This window comes from Panthera tigris, chromosome A1 (genome assembly GCF_018350195.1).
Source record: "Panthera tigris isolate Pti1 chromosome A1, P.tigris_Pti1_mat1.1, whole genome shotgun sequence".
NCBI lineage: Eukaryota > Metazoa > Chordata > Mammalia > Carnivora > Felidae > Panthera > Panthera tigris.
The window spans coordinates 138,321,732-138,344,130 of NC_056660.1; the positions used below are offsets into that span (position 1 = coordinate 138,321,732).

Below are 22,399 nucleotides of genomic sequence, written 5' to 3' on the forward strand. Positions count from 1 at the left end.
AAGTCCCTCAGCTGTCGAATCCCATTCTTCAAATCTCTACATTTCCCTCCACCTCACTGCTAACGCTTCAGCAACATGGGCCAGTAAAGTGCTGAAACCTAATGAGGTTTGAGTTTAGAAAAACCATTGGTGTGAATTAGAACAGACTTGGTTTTAACATATGTAGTCTCTCTGTCTTTAGCTTTCTCATCACATATATCCATTCACCCTAACATATCGAAAGCCCAGGGCAGCACTTGCGCAGGGGACTCGAAGCTGAGGTGGCCGAGCTGTCAGGAGGGGCCTGAGTGGGCACTTCGAGGACCCAAGATTGTCTAAAGCCACAGGGGAAATGGTGGAACATTCACCATCACCATTGCCAGCAAGAGCGATGTATGGCTTTGCTCTTTTCTTAAGCTCCCAATGTGGCTTCATACTATATCTTGTATGAGCTTTTATTTCTGAATCTTGGCTAAACTCCTTAGGCTTAACCTACTGGCCTCAAAAGTATTGGGCAATTGCGTTGTCCGTCTACCTCCTCATTACTATAGTAATCGGTTACGTACTCTTGTTGGGAATAAACATGATGAGTACCTCTCAGCTCAACTCCACTCGTGCCATCACAGATAACTAGGCTAAAAATCAACAGCAGAAGAAATACGAAGAAGAGGCCATCCCAACATTAAGAGGTAGTCCTATTAGTGAAGTAAGCCAAAAATTCTTTCTTGCAGTCAAAGAACTTTGCACCAAAAACGGAATTGTATGTAGACTAACAACAAGCGTTTATTATAAAAGTTTTTGATGTAATGATTTCGACCATAATGATTTTGAATATCTCTTATTAAAACCCGGTATCGAAATGTAAAAAAATAAGTTGAACCTCTCTTAGATTAAGTTCCATGATGATCGTTCAAGGCTCAGCTTGTCCCCTTCCGAGGAGCCAACTTGCCCTCTCGCCCATAGGGACTTCTCTCTCCTCTAAAACACTTACCTTCTGCCCGCCTCACAGAGGGGAGCCCTGTCATCCTCACCTCAGTAAAAAGCAACTCTTACCGCGAACTGCTCAAGCTGAGACCCCAACATCCTTGCTTTGTCATTTCCCATCCACGGTTACATCAATCTGTCAGCAAGCCGTGCCAACCACACCTTCAAAACATATCCCAGTATGCACCCTTCCCCCATCCCGTGCCTTTCCCACCACCAACACTCTCTGGGACTCCTGCAGTGGCCTCGCAGCCAGCCTCCCTGCCTCCACTTGGATGTTCCTCTGCTGTTTCTCCACACAGCAGCCAGAGTGAGATTTTCAAAATAAATCGGGCCGTATCATTCTTCTGCTTCACCACATCTAAACTTAAATCTAAAACTTCCTACCTGAGGCTACAAGGCTGTATCTGATCTGGGGCTCCCATACGCCCATGGCAACCTCTCTGACTTATCTGCCTCCTCCTATATATACCCTGCAGGTAAATGGACCTTCTTTGTGTTTCTCCAGTCACTAGGCTTGTTCCATTCTTGGGGCACTGAACTTGCTAGTCTCTTCACCTAGACACTTCTGGTCCCAGATCGTCCCAGGGTTAACTCTTCTGTGATTCAGATCTCAGTTTCAGTGCTCCCTCCTCAGAAAATCAACACATCCTCCTTGTCTATACCACCAACCCAAAATAGCTGATGAAACACTTTCAGATCCATCGCCATTAAATTTTTGTCATAGTACTTATTACTAGGTTGTTCTTGATTGCCGACTTGTTTACATAATTGCCAACCACATCTTCCATACCTGCATAATTAGAATGTAGGCTTCATTATATACCCTATGCCACACTATTTCCCCAGTGCCTAGGAAAGCGCTCTGTAAATATTTACTGGATACATTCATGTAGTACGGTGTAAGTTTTCCTAACTAGGAAATGGTGCTACTGATACATAAAGGCTAGTGTGTTTCAGAGGAGAAAGAAAGCAGTGTGCAATGGCTGTGCCACGGGGGCCACATGGAGGTGAGACAAGCTGAGCCATGCAGCGGGAGTAGAAGCTGAGCAGTGAGAGGGAACAGGTCATGCATATCTGGCCAGGGATACGGCACAAGGACAATGTCCTCAATACACAGTAAGAAGCAGTAAGGTCTGGACACAAACCTAGGCAGCCCAACTCCACATACTCCAAGCTCCAACTCCTGGTAAGCTGAGGAATTCTGTATTCATTCAGACCTGAGATGATGACCTACACAAAAGTGAGGCTGGAATGGAAATTGAGTGGAAATGGAAAGGAGGGAAAATGAGAGGGATGTTATAGAGAAGAGAGGAAGAGGCAGCAAGTTATTTTACTATAATTAAACAGAGCAGAAATAAGTCAGAAGTAGCAGAAAGAATCAGAGATGAATTTGAAAATGAAAAATAAACTTTAAAAACTGGAGAAAATGGTAGTGCTATTGATTGTAAAGAGGGAGATCCAGATTATGTGGGAAGGTGGGTCAGATTTTAATAGAGTTGAGGCTGAGAAGGTGGCAGGGGCTTCTAATAGAAGTATCTAGGAAGCCATGGGAAATGTGGACTGATGTCTGGTGACATGACAGCCAGAGAAATGTGTCCCTGAGTCATCTAAACAGGAATCACAGATGATGTTGTGTTATATTCCAAGAGAGGGGAAGACTGAAGAGACTGTCCCTATGTCCCTCTGTTCAGCTGCTGTCTTCCAGTTTCAGGAAGGGGAGACCTGCCCCAAGGTAGAGGTGGAGGTGGATCCCAAGCATCCTCCCAGAAGCACAGAGCAGCATGTTGGAGCACTAGGGAATTGGAGAGTCTATGATGTGGGAAAATAGGATCCAGGTGCTGGTGCCCAAAGCAGGCAGGGCACATGTATCAGGAAGTTGAAAAGGTAGAAACCATTGGAGACTCATTGAGGAGGGAATGAGAATTTGGTCTAGAAATGGGGACAGATAGAAGAAGGGAGGGAAGCCAAGGGGGATATACATTATTTATGGTAAAAGACCCCGGGGGGTAGAGTCCAGTGGCCAAAGGATAAAGTGGCCAAATGTGACCAGAGTGTCCTGTGTTTCAAGGAGGTCAAGAAGAATAAAGTCTAAGAAAAGGTAATCAGGCTTTCCAATCGGTGAATTTACATTGACTATTTGGGAACAATTTCAGTCGAGTGTCGGGACAGAAACCAGATCACTTGGGTTTATGGGTAGGAAATAGAAATCCCAGATGCACAGAATTGGCTCAAGAGGAAGAATTGCAATAACTTTTTTTTTTACTCTTCTTTAGTGGATGAAGTCATGAGCTCAAAGAGAAGAAATGGAGGTGGGGGGTCAGAGGAACAGAGAAACGTTGGCATAGGTGCTATGAAGACAGTGTAGACGATAAACTTTCAGGTGTGGTGGTTATTCAAAAAGTGAAAAATGCTGAATGCAGTCATTTGTTCACTCAGTAAATACTTTCTGGGCATTGTCTTAGGCAAAGAGATAAGGCCATGAATAAGACAGTAGCCCATGCCCTTAAGTAGCTTGCGGTGGTGGGTGGTCAGGGCAGCCATGATCATGCTCACAATCGCTCTTGTGTAAGACTTCATATTTGGAAAAGTACTTTCACATTCCCTTATTTCATTCAAACCAGACATGGTTCCTTTGAGGTCAATGTAGGGAAATTCACTTTGCAAAAATAGTCAAGCTAAGGCTGAGACATTAGAAGGCATGTTAAAGGCTCCAGAGCTAGTTACTAGGAATGTAAAAATGACAGCTCTTGTTTCTGGACTTAGAAACAACAAACAGAGGACTGGATGGACAGAAATACCTATTTTGGGCATTTCTTTTCTGCACTCTCTCCTCCCTCCCCTCTTTAAGTCAGATGAAGTCTTCTTATATCTAATTTCTCCATCTGGGCTTAGCTCCAGCCTTGAAATGCAATTCAAGTCTAATACTCAACATTGGATTTGCATGTGGCCAAAGATAGCAGCCATCGTTTTTATTTTTTTATTAAAGTTTACTTATTTCTTTTGAGAGAGAGAGAGAAAGAAATTGGAGGAGGGGCAGAAAGAGAGGGAGAGAGAGAATCTCGAACAGGATCCACACTGTCAGTGCAGAGCCTGAGGCAGGACTTGAACTCACAGACTGGGAGAACATGACCTGAGTCAAAATCAAGAGTCAGATGCTCAATGGACAGAGCCACTCAGGCACTCCAGTAGCCATCAGTTTTTAGATGAACAATGCATAGTAGACAGTTTTAGGTACATTAACTCAAATCCTCAAGAATCCAGCCATCCCCTAGGATTTCCTTGTTCCTTGACCTCTAGTGAACTTGGCTTGAACCTCAATTCTAAAAACCATGGAAGTTCCAAGCCCTTCCCTCAATTTCCATGAATTCCTAGAGCATTAGTCTAATCTTTTACCTGGCTTATATCCACATGTGCTATCTCCTCTTTGATCCCAAACTGAAATCCAGCCCCATTCATGTGTTTCTAGAACCAATCTGGTGAGTTTAATCAAATTTATAGATTTGCTAGGGGGGGCAAGAAAAGGGCTTGAGGAAATGTCTAACTGAACAATATAGAGCCCTCCACCATCACCCTATCTCTGCTCTCTCCTCCTTTCCCTTTCCCTTTTTCCTTATAAGCTAAGTCAAATCCTCCTCGTATTGCCTACAATTGAGTGTATTCATGACAACGGGTGTCTTGAGCTTGCCCTTATGGGTCTTACCCTCGCCCCGGTATTTCTTCCAGACAAATATAGTGTTCTCTACAAGAGAAGTTAAGGCAAATAAAATGTCCACATCTGGTGACATCTGTAATAGCCCTCTGAAACACACGTTATTATTACTTTTTTGTAATAATTATATAAAATATATTATATTATATATAAAATAATATAAATATTTATATATATATATAAATATATATAAAAATATATATTAAAAATATATATATAAATATATATAAAATTATATAAAATATATTATATTATATATAAAATAATAATATTTTGTAGAAGAAGAACTTGATGTACAATAAATCCAAAGCCTCTGCCCACATTTTCGTAGTTGGTAAGTAGTAAGTCCAGATTGCAACTGAGATCTGTCTGACTTTGAAGTCCATGTGTTTTGCAAGACACCGTGATCTGGAGGTTATCTCAGGAGGGTCTAGATGAAGGACCAAATCTTGAAGAAAGGGAAATGGGGAAAGGCCATTTTCTTCCATATTCAGGAAGAAAGTGCCAAGCAGAAAATCATGCCTGCAGAAGAATTTCCCTGCGCATACTCCAGTGAGAATAATGCCTAGAACACCCAAATTATTATTTGAGTCTGCTACAGATCCGTCTGTAACTTTAAAATCTGACAGAGGAGTTTATCTTGATGTGATGGTTATCCCAAGCACCCGAAGTACTTAGACCTTAACATTATCCACTTTAGAAAATTGCAGTGTGACAACATGGATGGACCTTGAGGACATTATGCTAAGCGAGATGTCAGATGGAGAATGACAAATATCGCATATCACTTATATGTGGAATCTTAAAAAAAAAACCAACTTGTAATAACAGAGTAAAATTATGGTTACCAGGGGAGGGAGGGTGGCGGGACGGGACAGATGCCGATCAAGGGTACAAATTTGCAGTGCGCTAGAGATCTAATGTACAATACAGTGAATGCAGACAACAACAGTGTATTGTAATCATCAAACTTGCTTAAGAAGCTGTCTTAATTATTCGAACCGCTAACAAGAGATGATAATTATGTGACCTGAGAGTCGCGTATAATTGCTACAGTGGCAACCATGCTGTAATATACAAATGTATCCGATCAGCATGTCGTGCGCTTTGAGTTTACACGATGTGCTACATCAAATACATTTCAATTATAGAAAAAAGGAAAGAAGAGTACCGCGGAGACTAACCCCAAGAAAAATGAAGTCATGACTGAGAAAGCATCATTTAAAAGATCCAGAGGCTGACCACAAGGATGGTATGGATGACTGGATTTAACATGGGGAATGAATCGCCTTGCCTCGGGACTCTCTTCCTACTGATGCCCTGAACCTAATTGTTTTTGTTTTTGTTTTTGTTTTTTTAATTTTTTTTTTTAACATTTATTTATTTTTGAGACAGAGAGAGACAGAGCATGAACAGGGGAGGGGCAGAGAGAGAGGGAGACACAGAATCGGAAGCAGGCTCCAGGCTCTGAGCCATCAGCCCAGAGCCTGACGCGGGGCTCGAACTCACGGGGAGATCGTGACCTGAGCCGAAGTCGGACGCTCAATCGACCAAGCCACCCAGGCACCCCGAACCTAATTGTTTATGAGCATCGGCCTCACCTAACTGATGTGTTTGCAATACGTTGCCTGGCAGAATAGAGACCAGAAATTAGGTCTATCTATACAAATAGGGTGAGCTATTGCATCTGACTTCTTGGTTTAACAAAAATTGTAGAAACACGTCCTAAGGGGATTCCCCCTTCTCATCACCCCCCCCCCCTACGCTTTACAAAAGATCTATCATCATCACCATTGTTTAACAGAGTCCATGCGTGGGCTGGGCACTATCCATCCACCTAAGGACGAGGAAAAGCAGGGCTGTTACCTTCACAGAACTTCTAATGTAGTGGGAAAGATCTTATTTTTAAAAATCACAGAAATGAATTTGTAATTGCACTAACAAATTCTAAATACTTGCATTGATTTATTTGCTTCTCATAACCCTAAAAAGTAGGAAGTATTACCTTCATTTTATGGAAGAGTAAATTGGGGTTCAGAGAGATTAAGTGATCAGTGTAAGGTTACATGGAATTGCTATTTGATCTACATCAGTCCAAGTTCAAAGCTATCCCTCTGCATTCTTGAAACACTAAAAAAAGAAGGACCTAACTTGAGTGTTTTGACATTGAATCATGACACATTAGGTCATGTTACTCTGGGGTTTTTTTAAGTTTTTATTTTAATTTCAGTTAGCTAACATACAGTGTTATATTAGTTTCATGTGTACAATATAGTGATTCAGCACCTCCATACATCACCCAGTGATCATCACAAGTGCCCTCCTTAGTCCCCATTGCCTGTTTAACCCAACCCCCCTCCCCGCTGGTACCGATCAGTTCTCTATAATTAAGAGTCTATTTCTTGATTCCTCTCTCTCTCTCTCTCTCTCTCTCTCTCTCTCTCTCTCTCTCCCTCTCTCTCTCCCTCCCTCCCTCCCTCTCCCTCCCTCTCTCCCTCTCTCCCTCTCCCCCTCTCCCCCTCTCCCCCTCTCCCCCTCTCCCCCTCTCTCCCTCTCTTTCTCTCTCTGTTAAGTAATTTCTACACCCAACATGGGTCTTGAACTCATAACCCCAAGATCAAGAGTTGCATGTTCCAATGACTGATCCAGATAGCCACCCCTGTTTTGTTTCTTAAATTCCACATGTGAGCAGTATACTCTCTAGCTCCATAAAGAAAATGTGGTACAGGGACGCCTGGGTGGCTCAGTCGGTTAAGCATCTGACTTCGGCTCAGGTCATGATCTCACGGACTGTGAGTTCGAGCCCAGCGTTGGGCTCTGTGCTGACAGCTCAGAGCCTGGAGCCCGTTTCAGATTCTGTGTCTCCCTCTCTCTCTGCTCCTCCCCTGCTCATGCTTGCGTGCTCTCTCTCTCTCTCCTTCAAAAATAAGTAAGAACATTAAAAAAAAAATTTTTTAAAAAGAAAATGTGGTACATATATACAGTAAAATATTACTCAGCCATGAAAAAGAATGAAATCTTGCCATTTGCAGGCCATGTTACTCTGTTAAAGTGATAATATGAGGCAGGGGGGATGATTACCTCTTGAGCTTTGTGGAACATTCCTGGGGACGTCCTTACAGTTTCAGCTGTCACATTCCACGAGATTATGGATATGAACAACTCCTTGGATTTTTCTTATCCTGAGCTCTCAGAGATGATTTTAGCACCTGACTGGCTCAGTCAGCAGAGCATGCAACTCTTGATCTTGGGGTTATGGGTTTGAGCCCCACATTGAGTGTAGAGATTACTTAAAAATAAAATCTTTTCTTAAGGGGAGTGGGATGCTTTTAGAACCTACTTTTGATTATTCCTTTGTTTGTTCATCATGTGATTGTTATCCTAGTTTATTTGATTATTTAGTAATTGTCCTTGATTATTCTCAACCAGAAAATGACCAAAATTCTTAGCATGATAGGTCCCTATGACCTCACCCCTTTCATTCCCTCTCTAGCTCCCAAGCTGGAGCATTCTACTCTTTTTCAGATCCTATCTTCTCATTTAATTGCTTTAGAAACTTTTTTTTGTCCTGCATAATACCTGCATAAACATATTGCAGGTATTTCCTCCTTTGCAATCTCACCTTTGTTAAAGCTCTTAAGGTGTTTGTGCCTCGGCAGGTGAACCTTGAGTTTCTCTAGGTAAGAACCATGCCATATCCATCAAGACAATTCTAGCGGTTAAGAACAGGCACACAGTATGACCTTGATAAATGCTCGGTGGATGAAAGTATGGATGAGTAAATGTGTGACTGAACATCCCGTAACTTAGGGCTCTAGCAGTCCAGGAGAGACATAATTTCAAATTCCTCACAAGCCGTTTCATTTAAGTAGCTCAATAATTAGCATCACAGACTATCAGCTCTGGAAGGTTCCTGAAGTAACCTCTTCCAACACTTGTATTTTATAGATGAGGAGCTGGGTTTTGCAGAGAAGGCTTGCCCAAGGTCATGTCTTCATTACTCTCCACCTGCCCCACAATCACTCTTGGTTGCAGGGGCTTCATTCTTCTTTTGAGCTCAAACGCAATCCCAAGACTTTTTTTTTTTTTTTTAATTAAAATTAATGGCTGATCTACAAAGGAGTCTGTTAGTGTCACAATCACCCAGGGACCTTGAGAGACACTCTGGCGGGTGGAAGGGGGCAGAGGCAATGAGGTCATCCGGTGTCTGTATTTATCAATAGGGATCTTAGTTCCTTCCTTCCATGAGGACTCTCTGCATTTAATGGGGAATTTTAAAAGCTTGTGGTTTGCAATAAGATCCATCACTGTGGCTTCAGTCAAGTCTATTGTTCCTTGCTGCTCACTACACGTACAGTGGGACTCAAACAAATGTGGGTTGATATTGAATAAATATACATACAGCATCGGTAACATACAATTAGCTCAATCATAGATAGTGCAACTAATACTCAACCATGAGTTGTAGCCAAGAACCTGGCAGTCTCACCCCTAAAATTATGATCGCGTTGAATTCTTTACCAAGAGGTTTTACCTTTAAAGAAACATGCAAAAAATGTAATTCTCCTGCTTATTGCTCAAGAAGCACCCAGACCTCCCTGGCCTGCCCGTGGTTCTTTGTTTGTTGGCTCTTCCCTTTAGAAAGCAACACCACATTTTGTTCATCCATGCATGTCAGTAGACATTTGGGTTGTTTCCCCTTTTTGGCTGCGGTGAATAGCACTCCTTAGGAGCTCAGGTATGAAGTCCCAACCAACTCCCACTTATTTTTACTAGCCACTCTTAACTGCAAGGGAGATTGGTAAGCACATTTTGTCTGAACTTTCCTCCAAGATAGTTTATCTGGAGGCTAAAGGACTGTATCCCCAGAAAGCCCATTCTTCTACAGGAATGGGCTTCCTTCTTCCTGTAGAAGATGGACGTGTTCGGGCCTGAACTTACATTTTTCTGAGCATTTTCACGTATCTACCCTCTCATCTCCAGAGCTACATTTGCAATGACCTGTTTAACATCCCCGCTCGGAAAGTCGCTGGCATTTTCACTCAACAGATCAGAAAAGGTAATTACCCTCTAACTCCTCCCCACCCACCAAAGAGCTCTTCCTCGTTTCAAGTCAAATAGGCTTTCTTTAAGTAACCTTAAAGTATCAGGTACAAATATGATCATTCGTATTGTGAAGCTCCAAAAACGAGATATGGATGAGAATACTTTTCAAAAGTATTTGTCCGTGGACCCCTTTTTTTCTTTTAGGGGACGCTTCTTGGGATAAGTGTGCTGAGCAATGTATTCTGGGAAATAGCCATCAAGTGTGGGAATTCATAAACGTCAAGGCTCTCTTACCTTTGGTGCTTTTCGAGTCACCTCGACTCTGTCTCCCAAAGTCTCTCATCTCTGCTTTCCTTCCCTTCTCTCCTGCTAAATTAGTTAATCAAGGTGGTCATTAGACTGAAGTGGTCCTAATAGCTTAGCAGCCACCAACATCAACAAACCAAAACTGAAGCCTGTAAAGCCTCAAGGTTACTCAGTGGGAACCTAAGGACAGCCAATCACAAATGGCCACCTAGGCTTTTCCAAGTAAGGCAAACGTTTGAGCTATAGCTAGTCAATAACTTCGTTGCTTTGCATTCGCCTTTGGTCTATGAGAGTCTCTTTGTGCTCCGGTCAGAAGAGCGCCCTTAACCCCTTCTGTTTCCTGCTGCCCTCTTCAAATCAATCTTTAAAAAAATTTTTTTAATGTTTATTTCTTTTTGGCAGAGAGAGAGAGAGAAAGAGAGAGAGAGAGAGACCAAGCGTGAGTGGGGGAGGGGCAGAGAGTGAGGGAGACACAGAATCCGAAGCAGGCTCCAGGCTCCGAGCCGTCAGCACAGAGCCCAATGCGGGGCTCGAACTCACGGACCGCGAGATCATGACCTGAACTGAAGTCGGACACTCAACCGCCTGAGCCACCAAGGCACCCCCAGATCAATTTCTGTTCAAACAAGCTCTTAAAAGTTTTAATGTACCTCAGTTTATCTTTTAGCACTGCCTTTCATTTCTAAGGCTACCAGACCACCTTTCCCAATGTGACTTGTCTCCCTGACCTAGGGCATTTGCCTTGTTCGTTCGTTCCACACCAGTGGTTGTGCTGGGCACTAGGGACGCAACAGTGAATAAAGGAGCCGTGGTCCCTGTCTTCTTCACGGATCATGTTGCTTATGGTCCAAAAGGCATGGAGAGACAGACCTACATCAAGTAATCACACAGCAAGAGGAAGATGACAACTGTGAGGGGCACTGCAGAGAAGAACATGATGCTATGTGGCTCTCTGGGAAAGTCCCTAAGGAGAGATGTTTGAGCCTAGAGCTCCTGGCTGCTTGGGAACTCATTAGGCAAATGGAAGGAAGAGTTTATCAGGGAGAGCTGGGGCAGGAGGAAGTCTCGTGAGGACAGGACCTGCAGGTCACAGTGAATGGCAGTGAGGGAGATGAGCCAAAGGGGGCAAAAGAGACGGGGGGGGGGGCAGGGGGGCCTTGAAGGCCTTGTTAAGAATTTGTACCTTTAGCCTTCAAGCCGAGGGGTGATTTATCGTTGTGTCTGTTTTGAAAAGTTTGTTTCATGTGCTGTGTGGATTGACATGGGACTGTAGAGAGGCAAAGGTGGATGCACAAAGACCAGATAGAAGTCCCTGCAAGCAGCCACGCAGATGATGGTGGTGGTGGTGGTGGCGGTGGCTTGGGCCAGATGGCCATGGAGAAATGTTGACAGATGCGATGGTATTTCAGAGGGTGGGTCAACAGGACATTGGTTTGTATTGGATGAGGCTACCTGGGGGTAGATCTTTCTTCCCTGAGGACAAAAATCTGTGTCTCCAGTATTTCTTGCTTCCCTGAGCCTAACTCCAGACCCTGCATTTAGTAGGAGAGGGCCAGTAGGTTTGCTGAACTGATTGGCTTTGGATATTTGCATAAAAGAGCAAAGGTTTGAGGAAAGCCAGTCTAACAGGTGCAGTTGTGATGCAAAAAGGAAGGGACAAATCCCACCCTCCTTTACCTTCCCAGAGTGAGTTAATAGGATTGCAGGGAGGAACACGCGGCGTGGGAACTCAAAAGGCAACTGTAACTCTCCCCTGTCTCTACCTGAGGGCACAGACACAGAACCTTTCCGTGGCCGAAATGGAACTGTATAATCAACACTGTCCTCATGCCCTGGAGAGCTGGACGGGCCTTTGTGGAGCCATGTGGCTCTACCAGGAAGAGAAAGGTTTGAAGGCCTATTCCAAATGAACATTTTGCAACGAAAAGCCCTTGCTGGGCCACTTCAATTAACTCAATGAATTGGTGCTCTTAAATGTGAGTGGCTGTGCCTGCAAATTGGAAAAAATTACCAAACCCAAAACACAGTGATCCAAAGAGCTTTTAGATTCATTGTAGTTCAAAACGCTCAACTTGAGACCGCCAGACAATATTCGTCGTGATCCACAACTCTTGAGAAGACTGGGAGTAAAGGATCATCTCACCACAGTCATAAACAGAGTGACATTCTGTCAGAGATGCTGAAGAAAGTTCCAGACTCAGAGGTCAAGGATTGCCATTTTTGTCAATGCTAAAGCAATTATATGCCAGAAACAGAGGGCGCCTTGTCCTCAGTGGTCCCCTTCTTCGCTCTAAGGAGCCCTGGTGTTTTCCCCAAATCTTTGTCCCTGACCCCACACCATAATTACAGCTAACCTGACAGTTTTCCAAAGTTCAATGGCTCTCGCCTCAGTGACAGACTTAGAAATAGAAAAGTATTTTCTCGGAAACACAACAATGTTACCAACATCTATGATGCTCTGTAAGTGATTAGATAATACAAGAATGGGGGTGGTTTGGGGAAATTACAAAATGGTAACTGGTTGTGGGATAACAACCAGGAGGAAAAGAGAGCGCCTGAGGGGAATTGCTAAATCAGAGATTTTTTTTTTTTTTTTTTTTTTTCTTCCTTTAGCTGTTGCCCTGCATTTTCGTTAGTGGCTGCCTGGGGCTGAGAAGGCCACAGGCCTAATTATACCTGTGGACATCACACCACATAATAGAAGCATTAACATGGTGCCCAGTGACCTGCCTGAGAGCCCCTTCCCACCAGCCAGAAGGTTCTCAAACCAATCAAATCAAAAGGCCATGAAATTTGGATGACATTAAAGAATTATTGTTAGGATTTTTTAGGTGTGATAATGATATTGCGCTTACGTTTAAGAAAGAGACGAAGAGTCCATAGCTCTCAGAGATAAGGTTCGAAGTAGTTACCAGTGAAAAAATATGACGCCTGGGATCTTGGTCAAGAAAGTCCTGTTGGGGGCAGGGGAAAGGGTGGAGAATTAAGGAAGCACACTCAGGCTTGAATTGATAATTGCTGATGCCTCGTGATGGGAGGATGGGGCCAGTAGACAATGCTCTCTTTATGCGTGTATGTTTTTGGAACTTTCCATGATAAAAGTTTCAAAACACCACAAGCATTTTCTCTTTGTTGGTTTTTTTTTTTTTTTCAGAGACCCCTAAGAAAGCCAAGCTCTTGATAGCAAGAAACCCTTTTCTCGAAGCCAAGAAATCAATATAAACATGCGAGTGTTATCACATGTTCTTTGTGCTTCTAAAACATGAAACATTGAACTCTTTGCCTACAGAGGAAGGGAAAGCTAGGAATGAGGTTGAGACCCTCTCTTCACTCCACAAAACCATGAGTCACATCAACACATTTTCCTCACTTCTAGTCACATGTGCCCATGACCTGCCAGATGTTAGCCAACTGATTCGTTTCAGAAGAAATTTTAAAATTCTATTGTCATCATCAGGCACAAGGCCCTGTGGGTAATATACTCCAAACAGGAACAAAACTGAGATCTGGTTATAAATTCTGTGTTCAGGGGTGCCTGGATGGTTCAGTCGGTTAAGCGGCCAACTTTGGCTCAGGTCATGATCTCATGGTTGAATAGGCTGCTATTCTGTCAGCACAGAGCCTGCTTTGGACTCTATGTCTCCCTCTCTCTCTGTCCCTCCCCTGCTCATGCTCTGCCTTTCTCTCAAAAATAAGCAAACAATAAGAAATTTTTTTAATAAATTCTGTGTTCAAAAATAGCTTCTCCTCAGAGGCCATGTCCATAATTTCCCTTCAAAACTTCCCATTTGGGGCGCAAGGACTTCTCTGCCCAGGAATCTGGCTTTTGAGGTTCCCCTTTGATAGCTCATTTCTCAGCGGGTTTTGTCTCCCTCCACTCATGGCAAGAAGCTAAGATTGTTCTTTGGGAATTTTCCTCCCACCCTCTGGTTTCTTCTTCTTGTGCAGAGAACACAGGGTAACATCCTTTAGAGCCTCCTGCTATAGCTACTATTCAAGTAGGGCACTCGTCCCCTGTTGGTGTTCTCAACCATCGAACCAAGCAAGATCACAAAGTATCCGTGTCATAACTTCTGTGAGCCCAGAACTATCTTAAGTCCTGAAATAGAAGAATGAGAGAGACAGAGACAAAGGGGGGAGGGAGAGAGGAAGGAAGGAAGGAGGGAGGGAGAAAGGAAGGAAGGAGAGAAGGGAGGGTAGAAGGGAAGGAGGGAGGAAGGAAGGAAGGAGAGAAGGGAGGGGAGGAGGGGAGGGAGGGAGAAGAAAGGGAGGGAAGGAAGGAGGGAGGGAAAGGGGAAAAGAGAGAACAAAGGGAAGGGGAGGAGGGAGAAAAGGAAAGAAAGAGTGAAAGAAAGAAAAGCAATGACTTCCTGATTAACTATCTTCCATGACTTTCAGACATGAGAATATGTTTCTCCAGAACATACTCTCCTTGGATTGACTAATGGAGAACTTCAAGAGAGAAAGAACTGAGGCTGAGTTTCAAAGTTTGTCTTTTCTTTTTCTCTTTTCATCTTCAATCGCCTTGGGTTCAGAAGGCTATTTCTATAAGCTGCATCATCTGGACCTGGACCATCTGGTGGAGGCAGCATCCATGCTTGATGATTCAATTTGCTCAGTGGGTGACTAGATAGTCTTAAAAGCCCTCTGTGTCAGCACAGGTCGTTTGTCTATATCAGATGCAGAAGGAAGCCCTGCAGCCTCCCCGAATCACCCTAGAATGCTCTCCCAGATGGACTGGATGCTGTGATTTGTCATGAGAAATTGAACATTACCTGGTAAAGTTCTTCCTGAACAATGGGTCGAGATGTCAGCTTGAAAAATGTCCCTTGTGCTTGTTTCATTTTAAAGCATGTGGTTAAAAGACCTTGGCGTGATTTATTTGTTGGTTGGGGGCACAGCAGAGTAGAGAGAAGGGGCAAAAATTATAGGACAATTTAAAACATAACCGATTTTGTTTGGCACTCCTTGGTGGGAACTTGAAATCAAATACAGTAGCAGAGTCATCTGTCAAGGGCAACTTGCTCTGATGTCCAAGAGAACCTCCTTAAAAACCCATAAGTCATCAATGTAAGAAATACATGACATTTTTGTTCTTTCCGTTCTTCACGTCTTGGGGATAGAAGAGGCAAGGAATGGTACCTTGGATTGTAAATCGTGGCAAATGGCTGTTAAATCTGAGACAAGGGGCATAGGTCCCTCACGTGTTCAGCATTGTTCATTTCCAGCTCTCTCTCCTCCCAGCCCTCACCTCCCAGACTACTCACCCCATAGGCTTGTTTTCACCTTCATTTATCTTGGTAAAGATGAGTTAATGGAAAATTGTTACGGCTTAAAAGAATTGCAAAGAAATGGTCAACTGAAAGATCAAATGTGGCCCTGCCCCCCCCCCCACCTTTTTGGTTTCGTGATAAAACTAAGTCATAAATGAGAGAGAAGGAAAGGAATTAAATCAGACCAGCACATTTTTGGTCTCATACGGAAAAAAAAAAATACATCATTTCTGTGAACGTGACTTGACATAGGCATCTGTTAGGGAGATCTTTAATAACTCAATAGCTCAGCTAAGAAGATGAACTCCAGCCTATGTCTATTCCCTGAACCTAGAAGGAGTCAGGATTATAAAAGCTTAGCTAGGTTATAGAAGGGAAATTGCAAAGTTGCTTTATTTTGTAAGACACCAGCCTAAATGTGGGCTTGAGTCCTATTTAGAGAAGAGTGTGTGTGTGAGTTTGTGTGTGTGTGTGTGTGTGTGTGTGTGTGTGTGTGTGTGTGTTTGAATGTTAGGGGAATGTATGGAGTGTGGTATAAGGAGTTGGATCACCCAGGGCGCCTGGGGTGGCTCAGTGAGTGAAGTGTCCGACTTCAGCTCAAGTCATGATCTCATGGTCTGTGAGTTCAAGCCCTGCATCAGGCTCTGTGCTGACAGCTCAGAGCCTGGAGCCTGCTTTGGATTCTGTGTCTCCCTCTCTCTCTGCACCTCCCCCATTCATGCACGCTCTCTCTCTCTCTCAAAAATAAAATAAACGTTAAAAAAATTTTTAAAAAGAAGTTGGATCAGTCTTGGGGCACCTGGGTGGCTCAGTTAGTTAAGCACCCAACTCTTGGTATCGACTCAGGTTGTGACCTCTCAGGCTCAGGCTCTACACAGAGCATGGAATCTGTTTGGGATTCTCTCGCCCTCTCTCTCTGCCCCTCTCACACTCGTTCTCTATCTCAAAAATAAATGAATAAAATAAAATAAAAAAGGAAGTTGGATCACCCTGGCCAGGCCCTGGCCTTTTCCACTATGTGTAGCTGGAGTCCTTCTACCTGGATGCAAAGTTTCCACCCACTTCTGGAAAGTGTGCTCCCAGAGGCTGTCAGCTCTGGCTACCTGGGTCCCTGCTGCACTCAGTCCTGGACCCGGTGAAGCCTGGAATCCAGGAGGAGCTGTGGCTGGGTGCAGGAGCACACTCTTTCTGCAGTGTCAGAGGGCACAGAGCTATTACACCTCCCCAGGGGCACAGTGAGGGTCAGGCTAACTCTATCTGAAAACCTGTTTTTGCAGAGGGGAAAAAGTTATTTTAGTCAAGAAACTGACACATTGATTTACATCAGTTCTGGCAGGAAACTGGCAGCAGAGTAAGTTTTTACAAATGAACAGTGGATGCTGTGGCCCTTAAAATGGCCTATAGCCATCTGTCATTCACAGCCTCCGCATCTAAATGTGGCGTCCCCATGGGCAGGAACCTTGCAGAGATTTTATTTTTACATGTGATTATTCAGGTTCTCTGAGAATGGCAAGAGGTCAAAGGGAGTCAAAATGGTGGGTGGAAAGGAATGGAAATAAATTCAAAAAACAGAAGAAACTAGAGCACGAGCTGGTGGATGAATGCAGGGTCGCCCTCCGAGTCCAGGGTGTAGAATCACAGTGGCCAGCAGCCCTCCCGGGAGCAGAGCAGCCAGCAGCCCCACTGATGGCCTAGTCTTCTCCTCAAGACCAGGAAGACTCCAGTCATGGAGTCTTCTATGCTTGAGGTCAAGGAGAAAAGCACAGTTGTCTAAAACGTATTCTTCCTCCCCTCCTTTGCTCTGGATGCTCTCCGTGTCCTATTTAGCAAGATCCCAAGAGGTTAGCCAGAAATCCAAAATTCTGGTCTCTTCATTTAGGGATAAATATAACGGTCAAGATGACCAGACTTCGCATGTCAACGTCTTAGAACCTTTTGTCCTCATCAGGGAAAACAAAATAATAGCAGATGCTTACTTGGTAAGCATAATCGTTGCCAAGAGAGTTGGACTGGAGGAATATTTTATCACGATATTATAGAGCATGAAGCAGGGGGTGGCTCAATTGGTTGAGCATCCGACTCTTAATTTCAGCTCAGGTCATGATCTCACAGTTGGTGAGTTCAAGCCCCATGTCAGGCTCTGTGCTGACCGTGTGGAGTCTGCTTGGGATCCTCTGTTTCTGCCCTTACCCCACTTACGTGCTCTCTCTGTCTCCGTCTTTCTCTCTCTCTCTCAAAATAAATTAACTTAAAAAAAAAAGAGATATTATAGCTCAAAAAAATCACCTTTTTTCTCCAAAGGAATTCATCTGCTACTTGGACCAGAATTAGTCTCTCCTTCCCTTGAGTTTATAGCATGGAGACCTTCAGGTTTTCCTAGGGTTAATACACCCCAGATCATCATGCTAAAGAAAGAGTCGGGGATTTGGGGCAGATATTCTATGCGGGCAAAAAAAAATTCTCTCTCAGAAGACCAAGTGAGGCAAGAGTGTACAGGAGTATAATTATGATCAACGTTAAGAGTTCATGAGCGTTAAGGAGGGCACTTGCTGGGATGAGCACTGGCTGTTGCATGTAAGTGATGAATCACTGAATTCCACTCCTGAAACGAATACTACACTGTATGTTAACTAACTTGAATTTAAAACAAACAAACAAACAAACAAACAAACAAAAACCAGTTCACACTCTGAGTGGAAATCCAGATTTCTCTCTGTTATGTAATGATCCCTCTATTTAAAAAGATGGATGGGGCTGAGCTTGAGTGGCTCAGTCAGTTGAGAACCCAACTCTTGATTTCAGCTCAGGTCATGATCCCAGGGTTGTGGGATGGAGCCCTGCGTCAGGCTCTGTGCTGAGTCTGGAGCCTGTTAAGAATTCTCCCTCTTTCTCTGTCTCTGTCACTGTCTCTCTCCCTCTTCCTGTGCCCCTTTCTGCCACTCACCCACGCTCTCTTTCTCTCTAAAAACAAAAAAACAAAAATGCCCTGACCTACGATATTATCCAAAATGTTCTTATCAGAAGTACAAATAAGTTCAGGAGTCAATTGGAAAGGGGAGGAGGAGGGACATTCCTTCGCATAGGATTCCTTTCTTCCTAGAAGGATGCCTGTGACTGTGTTGCCCACCACTTGGCTGTTGCTCAGGAGACTTGGGTGTCATTCCCACTGGCACACAGGCCATTGAAAAGGTCCTCTCTCACTTACATGTGGAATCTTAAAGAACGAACAGACAAACAAACCATAAACTGCACTCATGGATGTAGAGAACGGATCGGTAGTCGCCCATCTGGGGATGGGGAGAGGACAAAAGGGGTGAAGAGGGTCAAAAGGTACAAGCTTCCAGTTATTAAAATAAACAAGCCTTAGGGATGTAATCACAGCATGGTGGCCCTAGTTAATAAATCTCTATTGCAATTTTGAAAGTTGCTACGACAGTAGATCTTAAAAGTTCCCGTCGAGAGAATAAAGGAAGGTTGTAACTATGTGTGGTGTTGGATGTGGACTAAACTACACTTACCGTGATCATTTCACAGTATGTACAAATATCGAATCCTTATGGTGCACACCTGAAACTCATATAATGTTACATGTCGATTATAACTTAATTTAAAAAGAAAAATCAAAAACAAAACAAAGACCTGTGCTCTGAGTAGAGTCTCCATGCCTCCCAGGAGCCAGGAAGTACAGCCCTGCCTGCCATCACTTAGGCCTCATTGGCTCCTGGGAGGAATAACCCCTGACCTGGTCCCACCCCTGCCTTGGCCCCAGCCACCTCTGCCAACTCAGAACAGAGAGAGCAAAGCACTCTCCAAGCTGTTCCTTTGGTAGCTCTGTTGTTGGGTGTCTTTACTGTTAAGGGTGTCCAAGCTCCTATAACCCATATGCTCCTGGAATTGACTTTGAGTAGTGACCTATCCTTCAGGGGCAGATGAACACAAGTATAGCCCCAAAGGGGCTGCAGAAGGAGAGGATTATGAAAACAGAAACGAAAGCCAGAATCTCTGGCATCAGAAACAAAATAAATAGACAGTCACCAGCCCAGCAAACATGTAACTTACTACTACCTTTCCCTTGGTCTCTTTATATCCTTCATATCCTTCTGTCCAAAAATTCCACTTCTAAATTTGGCATGTATTAGAATATTCACTGTAGCATTGTGGGTTTTTTCCCAAGTTTTTATTTAAATGCGCGTTAGCTAGCGTACGACGTACTCTTAGTTTCAGGCATAGAACTTAGTGATTCAACACTTCCAATACCACACCAGGTCCTTCTCAAAAGTGCCCTCCTTAATCCCCATCGTCTCTGTAACCCATTCCCCTACCCACCTTCCTTCCACTAACCATCAGTTTGTTTTCTGCAGTTAAGAGTCTGTTTCTTGGTTTGCCTCCCTTTTTTTTTTATCTTTCCCCTACGTTTATTTGTTTTGTTTCTTAAATTCCACATGAGTGAAATCGTATGGTGTTTGTCTTCTCTCATTGTTTCGCTTAGCATAATACCTTCTAGCTTCATCCGTGTCGTCGCAAATGGCAAGATGTAGTATTGTTTCTAATGTTTGAAAAATCGCAAGTAGTCTAATTACAATAAACTGTTATACACCCATATTTTAGAATACTATCCAGTAGTTTAAAAGAACAATGTAGATTTTCATGTAGTGACTTGGGACGATGTCTAAAACATATTAAGGGGGTGGGGGGAGCAAGTTACTGAACAAATGTAACCCCATTTGTGTATGTACACACATATACCAAACAAAAACAAAATGATTTTCCTATGGGAACATATAAATGTAACTGTGTAGAGAAAAAGGGGAAAAGCAGTCTGGCTCATTGGAGAGAGGGCAATGGCACAATTTGGCCGGAGGGTTTGATTTTCCTGTATCATTTGGGGGTTTTGCAACTAGAGTGTATTTACAACTAGAGTGTATTCATGCATCATGGGTATATTTAAATATGAATTTATTTTAAGGGGTTATTAGGAAATTTAATGAAATATATAACCTCAATTGGAATATATATATACATATATATACATATATATGCATATATATACATATATATGCATATATATGTATATGTATACATATATATATACATACATATATACATACATACATATATACATATATATGCATATATATATATATGGCCGCAATGTCATTTACATCATTTACCAGCCCTTTCAACAACAAAGGGACTATTTTGTTTGGCATAGGAAGGAAGCCCGAGGCAAAGAGTTAAGGGAATCCAAGGATCCCATTCTGTAATGAAATCAGGTTTAACCATCTGGTCAAATTAAAGATAACCCATCACCTGTTGAGAGCCACAAATCATTGACTAAATTTGAACCTACCTACCACGCAGGCCAGGATTCATTTGCCAAGCCCAGCAGTGATTCAAGTCAAATCACCGCTCTGCCACTCACAGTGTCCTTGCTGAATAATTTTCCAGTGCTGTTATGTTTATAAAATGGAAGCGAGGAGCGTAAGTCACATCCCGCACAGCAGGACAGCCAGGATGCGGTAAGGAAGATGAACAATTCACCTCAGGTTTCATAAAATCTCAAGTGTTCATTCCATATCCTGTCGTGGAATACAATAAAGGGTGATCGAAGCTGTAAACACAGAGCTAACTGCTGTTAGATTATAACGTTTACACTGATGCGCTTATTTTTCGGTCATTCAGCTGCACACTCTCCTACATTTTCAAAGGTAACGGTTCTCAGTAAATAAAAGGTTAAAGAGACGTTCTGTATCGAGTGCATACTTAAGTTTGAAAGACACAAGCTTAAACCCTGCCACGTCTCCTCCAAAAAAAAGCAAGCAGGGGTGAAGAGGCACCCATTCTATGGTGAGTGGCCTTCCTTTGAGACTCATTTCCCCAGGATGTCGTCAAGAAAAATTTGAATAAATTCTAAGGCCATGACAGGCACAATTGCTTTTGTTATTTCCAAGGCATTTCACATCTATTGTTGGTACAACAGCCCTATGGAATAGACACGCAGATGCCAGCAGGTGATAGTGTTCCCATTGCACAGGTTCAGAAATTGTGACAGAAATTTCAGAGTGCAAGATCAGACAGCTGATCTGATCTACCGACGGGGCCTGGGCTAGAATTCAGGAATGTTGACTCCCAATCAAGGTCTTGGAAATTGCTAACGTAGAATATCAACTTCCTGATTGCAAAAGGATACGAACTCTCTAGAAATGACATGCCTGGTCATTTTAGTCAAGTCTGCTAGAAATGACCTCCCACTTACGACAGGCCTTCAGTGGCCCCGTCCCCCCGCTCTGGGCCATATTGTTGTTTTACAGGCCAGACCTGTGCTGAAGCTTCCAGATGTTGCAAATATTTCATACAATCTCAACCAACCGTCGTAGCCCCTGAGGTTTCCATCCAAATACTTTCAAGGTCCAAACACGTGGGCATCAGAAGCACATGTGAACATGGGTACCGCCTGCTTTATTTCAAGACCCATTTTGCCCACAGGTTCTTCAGCAAGCGTCAGAGTAAGCAGCAACGCCCCATATCAATTAGTCTTTCAAACTTCTCCGCCGTGAGAACAGTCCACATCCCTGTTCCTAATGCTTATCCGAGTCTCCCTGACCTTAGAAATGACAGCTTCCTGGCTTTGGGGAGGACTACAGGTGTCTAATGACATCCTCCCCCTGTCGAGCAGGCGCTGCCCTCCCCTCGAGGAAGGATTGGCACAAATGACTTGAGGCTGTTATTCCAGGATCAATGACCTGAGCAGACAGGGTAAACTCCCCTAGAGAATTGGATTCAAGAGACTTGAAGCTTCCCAGGAACCTGAAAGAAATGGCATTTAGGTTTTCATGGCCCACTAGCGCTGGTTAAAAGGTCAGAAATAAAAGGTTATTGACCTGGGAGATTTTCTTGAGAGAAGGAGGGCAGCATGACTGCAGCCCCCGGGGTCCCTCCAACTCAGGGATCAGAAAGGCACTTGCCGGTCGCTGACTGTGGAAAAAATTAAAGTAGGGAAATGATGGGAAAATGTACTCTACGTTTTATTTGATTTGTACTGAAGTAAGTTAGGAGGTGATGCTCTGCTTTCAGAAAGGCTATGCTAACTCTGGAATAA

The 22,399-nt window shown here is 43.5% G+C and overlaps 1 pseudogene; it reads left to right on the top strand.

Moving 5' to 3' along the window:
* Positions 1 to 316: 316 nt before the first annotated feature.
* LOC102966250 overlaps positions 317 to 22,399 on the top strand; it is a 55,676-nt pseudogene continuing 33,593 nt past the window's right edge.